Here is a 6,763-nt window from a genome sequence, read left to right on the forward strand (position 1 = left end):
ATGATCATTCAGATTTAGTGAAATGTTTGGCATTATTTTTGGTTTTGATTTTTCATAAATCTGGAGCTAGACCAATCTATGCTTAAAACCATCCATTGAATGATATATGTAAGCTTGTGTTTACTTCTAATTTGCCTTCCAGGATGCAAAAGTAGAAATGAGAATACCAAAAGTAGAAATGACAATATAGCAAAAAGGAACGTTAGGGCAGTTTTTCCCTGAGAGATAAAGAATTGAATAGAAAGATATTGGTCTTGGCAGCACAACATGCCCCAATTAGGGCATTACTCACATAGTGTTGAGGCCTCATAACTGCAACTTTGGGATGTCTTTACTGGAGCTTCCCAGGGGGCACTAGTGGCAAAGAACCAGCTTGCCAATACAGGTAGAAAAGAGACATGGGTTCTATCCCTGGGTTGGGAAGATCCCCTGGAGGAGGGCATGGCAACCTACTCCAGTATTCTTGCCTGGAGAATCTCATGGACAGAGAAGCCTGGCAGGCTATAGTCCATAGGGTTACAAAGAGTCAGATGCAACTTAGCACACATGCACTGTAATTCTATTACACTCTTATTCTATTATTATGGTTTGTCCAGATCATGGTAATATTTCTTTCTTTATGGGCGTGTATTTTTACTGGAGAGTATGAAGTTCTTATCGTCATTTGTACTGAGTATGGGATTATTCCCAAGAAGCAAACAAGGCAGACCAGGGTGATTATGCTTTCTGGGTTTTAGAGGCAGTCAGGCCTGGGCTTTAAGGTTTATCTCTACTATCAGTGAAGAGTCAACCTGGTGAGGGATTCTGAGATTTTATTCAGGCACATAGATTTTAAGAGAAGACACTTCAAGTATCAACTATAACTTACTCTTTAAATTGTACTATTATCTCCAAACCTTTGTTAATCAGTAATCCCAAAAAAGTTAAAAATATGATGAAATATCATTTCACATCTTTAATATTAAATTAAAAGAACCTCTGAAAATGCCAAGTGCCAGATAGAATGTGGATCAAAGAGAATTAGTCATTGCTGGAGGGAGTATAAATTGGTACATACATTTTGGAGGACAATTTATCAATATCTAGCAAAGCTGAAAATATGAATATGCTATAATCAAGTGATTTTGCAGTGAGGCAGGTACCCTGGAGAAACTACTGCACAGGTGCTCAAGTAAACAAAAATAAGAATATATTATTTATATAGAAAAAATAGAAATGACCCTTCATTAAATGGAGAACTAAACTATATTTATATCAAGGAATTTGCCACATGATAAAAATAAATGAAATAAAATTGCATAGATTAGAAAACATGGATTTCATAAGTATAACACTGAGCAGAAAAGCAAGTTACACAAAAATGTATAGGGTGTGATATATTTTTATGATACTATAATGTTTTATTCATTACATGTAGTAAAAGTATAAAGAAATGCACAAAAAATATAAGCAGACTGTTTACCTTTGGCAGGCATAGAAAAGAATAAAATCAGGGAGGGTACAAAGAGGGCTTCAGCTGGATAGTGAGTACATGACTATGAGTTCTACCTTTGTAACTTTGTAATATATTCATAAATGTTAAAAATAAAGTTACATCTTTATCTTTGTAGTACACTAGTGATTTAGGGGGAAGTGGTCTTCATAATAGCCAAAAGATAGAAATAACCCAAACATTCATCAACTGATGAATGGATAAATAAATAAAACATGGTATCCATACAATAGAATATTATTCAGCAATAAAAAGGAATGAAATATTTATATTTTCTACAACATAAGTGAACCTTAAAAAATTACTGCTAAGTGAAAGAAGCCATTCACATAAAAATAAAAGATCATATGATTCCAATTATAGGACATTTCAGAATCAGCAAATTTTATTATAACAATAGAAAGTAAATAAGTAGTTGCCTACAATTCAGGGTGGGGCTATGTGCAGAAAAATTGGGATGTGATTGCTATTCTGTACAGGAGTTCTTTGGAGGGTGATGAGAATATTATAAAATTGATTGTGGTGATGGTCACACAACTCTGTGAACGTACTGAAAACCATTACATTACATGGTTGTATGGCTAAACTATTTAAATTAAATAAATGAATTATGTAGCATATGAATTATATCCCAATAAAACTTTTTAAAAATCTGGTCCAAAGAGCATTTCCTTTGCTCAGACCTGTCATGCATCTGTTCCTTCATATTACTTTCCTACCACTTCAGAGAGATTTTGGGAATGTTTCTCTTGGCCCAAAAACTAAGGAGGATTATTTTAAAAGAGAATTGCCCCAGAAAATATAGAGCACATGGAAATGATGAGACTATATACATCACACAGGAGATATAGATGAGTTCATCCAAACAATAAAACTGGATCATAGTCAAAGGATACTAAGACTAGTTTGGCTTGTCATTTACCTAATGGTCTAAAGCAATGTAATGAGAAAAAACTTGTCCTTCTGGCTCTGTACTTCCTATTTTCAGGGAATGATGCATGTTTTTAAGTTATCTGTTGAAATATATAATTAAAAATAAAAATGGAAATAGGAAGATATCAGGGCTGATATCTACACTGTTCTCTTGAGAGTAGCCATAATTAAGAGAGCTCAGAACCTTCCAAGAAAAGCTCAAGAGGTGACTCCAGGACCCCAGCCATGAGGATGGGTACTGCCAATAACCTCTCAGTCCTTTACAGTAACCAGCATACTTTCCAGTCCAAAGTCTTCTCAGCAACTTCGTGCCTATTTTAGAACTACAACTGATAGTGACAGAATCCAGGATCTAAAATCCTGCAGTTAGGACAACTTTACTTCACTATTGCACTCCACCTCAGTAACCTCTATTGTCCACTAACAAGTGGTTTTCCAACCTCTGTTTCAATAAAGTAACAGGGAATTCATTACCTCACCAAGCAGCTCATTCCCTTCTTGTACACCACTGTTAGCCAAAAAGTTCCTCCTTATATTGAAGTGAACAGCTTTTCTGTAACATTCACAAATTTGATCCTGAATAGACTTTTGTGTCTACTCAAAATAGGCTTAAATGACCTTTTCCATATAACAGCCTTTTTGAAGGCCAGCACCATATACTTTTCAACATATATCCTCTGGGCTAAACATTAAAAGCTTTTTCAGGGACTCCCTATGATAAGGTTTCCAGAAGCTCATTACCATCTTGGTTATTCTTAAACTTCCTTGTAGCCAAGTTAAGCTCATTTCATATCCATAAAACAAGGATAGGTAATAATGCCTATGGGCTTCCCAGCTGGCACAAGTGGTAAAGAATCAGTCTACCAATGCAGGAGATGCAAAAGGCACAGGTTTGATCCCTGGTTCAGGAAGATCTCCAGAATAGGAAATGGTAAGCCACTTCAGTATTATTCTTGCCTGGGAAATCCCATGTACAGAGGAGCCTGGTGGGCTACAGTCCATGGGTCTCAGAGTCAGACACAACCTAAGCATGCACACACACACACACACACAAACACAGTAATGCCTATGGCCCTGAATTAACCAAATGAATTAATGTATATAAAAGTATTCTTACACCTTAAAATATTTTGTAAACATAAAATACTATTAGAAAGTATCTGCTTCCCAGAAGCCAACTTCTCAAAACATAGTAGAAATTTGTAATACACAACGTGATCTAAGGGTCAGTGGCATTGGAATCACCTGGAATCATATTGGAAATGAAGAATCTCAGACCCATTCCATATCTATTAAATCCACATCTGCAGTCCCAGGTGGCTCAGTGGTAAAGAATCTGCTCAGCAATGCAGGAGATACGAGAGATGCGAGTTCAACCCCTGGGTCAGGAAGATTCCCTGGAGAAAGGAATGCCAACCCATTTCAGTATTCTTGCCTGGAGAATTCCATGGACAGAGGAGCCTGGTGAGCTACAGTCCATGGGGTCACAAAGAGTAAGACAGGACTGAACGATTAACACACACACAACAAGTATTTTATACATTAAAGTTTGAGGAACACTGCAGACTTTCACGAAGGCAATGGCAACCTACTCCAGTACTCTTGCCCGGAAAATCCCATGGGCGGAGGAGTCTGGTAGGCTGCAGTCCACGGAGTCGCTAAGAGTCGGACACGACTGAGCGACTTCACTTTCACTTTTCACTTTCATGCATCAGAGAAGGAAATGGCAACCCACTCCAGTGTTCTTGCCTGGAGAATCCCAGGGATGGGGGAGCCTGGTGGGCTGCCATCTATGGGGTTGCACAGAGTCGGACACGACTGAAGTGACTTAGCAGCAGCAGTAGACTTTCAAATGGGCATACACTTAGCAATTTCTCTTTTAGATTTTTATCCTGAGAATATGGTGTGGTAAGTGTGGAAGAGATACACATAAATAAAATTCAGGGCAGCTTTTTCATAATAGCAAAAACTTAGAAGGAATCCAAAGATATACTAATAGAAAATTGGGCAGATGATTGATGTTTCATTTGTGGATATACTCATTCTTCCCAGGAGGCCTTGTTGGCCCTTGGCATACCTAATTGCTAGCTAGGGTTATCTGTTGAGCAAGCTTCTCAGCTTGTGCTAATGGCAAGAAGATGCCTGCTCCCAAGCTGATGGCTGATGCTGTGAGCATAGTTGCATGCTCATTTGGACACAAAGGGTATTAATATCTCCAGACAGATTATCTACCTGGGAAGCATCAAACCATTTGCCCAAGACTTCAATCTCCCAAGGGTTCAAACAGTTTTAAAATACCGCTAGCAGCATATCCAGGTGTTTTCTCAAGTACAATTATTACAGGACTTTTACTGAGATCATAATTAACTAGAGAAGGGACAGTGAAGATATAACTGGAGAACTGCTCACAGGCCACTTAAAAAATTTGTGACCCAATGTCAGTAAAGTGGCTTTTTCCCTCTTTAATTGAGAAACATGTTCAGCCTTTCTGTTCCTTAGTTTTGACCATTGCCCTTGAAGTTTCTTTTACTCTTGTTACAGAGTTACTTTACTTATTAGACAGAGAAAAACCTTCCACTGTGACCAAACAGTTTGGGAAATTTTAGGAAAATGATGTTTCCTGAATACCTTACTTTAAAATATCAAACTACACTTCTCCACTCCAAGAGTTTATTTCTCTGTTTAATTTTTCTCCATGGCACCCATCATCAGCAACTCTACTTGTTTATTGTTTTATTGATTGCTTGTCTGGCTCCCTCCACTAGAAGGCAAGCTCTATAAAGAAAAGAGGTGTTGCCTCTTTTGTTCATTGCTGTGTGTACAGCACTTAAGAAGTGTCTGACACCTAGGAGGTGTTCAACAAGTGTTTGTTGAATGAATCTGCATTAAAAAAATTTCAGTATCCTTAGGTTCACTGGTCTTATTAGGTGGATCCACTGGTCTTGTTGGCTAGAGAACAAAGTCCTTCATCATTTAGACTATATCCAAGGTATACTATGGAATAGGAAATGGCAACCCACTCTAGTATTCTTGCCTGGAAAATTCCGTGGACAGGGGACGGTGGAGGGCTCTTGGGGATCACAAAGAATCAGACACAACTGAGCACAGCAAGGTACACAAAGGCTCTACAGCCTCTTGATTTAGTCTTCCTAATTAATGGTAGTGCTAGTAATTGAGATTGTAAGCAAAGGTAAGTTATCCAGTTCTATATCAAGGCAAAAAGACAGCAATGGACAGGAAGATATTAGAGGTCCTACTAGATTCATCCAAGTGAACAGATACCCAAGCAGAGACATATGATGCTATATAGCTTTGGGGAGGGTAAGGAATCTAGGAACAGGTAAGTTAGGATCCAGAAGTCATCAAGTCTAAGAAAGCCAGGCCAAAATAAGAATGTAAACTCCAGAATATATGTGTGTTAGCCACTCAGTCATGTCCGACTCTGTGACCCCATGGACTATAGCCTGCCAGGCTCCTCTATCCATGGAATTCTCCAGCCAAGAGTACTGGAGTGGGTAGCCATTCCCTTCTCCAGGGGATCTTCCCAACTGAGGGATTGAACCCAGGCCTCTGCATTGCGGGCAGATTCTTTACCATCTGAGCCACCAGGGATGCTCATGTGCGTGTGTGTGTGTGTGTGTGTGTGTGTGTTTAAAAAAATTTTTAAAAGAATGTAAATTCCATGAGATCATTTGTCCAGGCATGGTGATATGTCAGATATAGAAATGGGTATTTGTTAGATGGAAAATTAATCCGTCAACAAAATGGAATTCATGCAGCCATTTTAAAAATGCTGCTATAAGTGGGACAACCCTGAGGGATGGGATGGGGAGGGAGGTGGGAGGGGGGTTCAGGATGGAGACACATGTACATCTGTGGTTGATTCATGTCAATGTATGGGAAAAACCACTACAATATTGTAAAGTAATTAGCCTCCAATTAAAATAAATAAATAAATTTTAAAAAATAAATAAAAATAAAAGCACTGCTCTGAGTTTATTTGAGACTGTGTGAAATTTGTAGGTTAATTTTGACAAAAAGTTGACCTCCTTATATGGCCTTCTCATTCATAAGTATGAATTCTCTCTGTTCAGTTCAGTCACTCAGTCGTGTCCAACTCTTTGCGACCCCATGAATCACAGCACACCAGGCCTCCCTGTCCATCACCATTTCCTGGAGTTCACTCAGACTCACGTCCATTGAGTCAGTGATGCCATCCAGCCATCTCATCCTCTGTAGTCCCTTTCTCCTCCTGCCCCCAATCCCTCCCAGCAACAGAGTCTTTTCCAATGAGTCAACTCTTCGCATGAGGTAGCCAAAGTACTGGAGTTTCAGCTT

The sequence above is a fragment of the Bison bison genome, unplaced genomic scaffold, assembly GCF_000754665.1.
Source record: "Bison bison bison isolate TAMUID 2011002044 unplaced genomic scaffold, Bison_UMD1.0 scf7180017851926, whole genome shotgun sequence".
Lineage (NCBI taxonomy): Eukaryota > Metazoa > Chordata > Mammalia > Artiodactyla > Bovidae > Bison > Bison bison.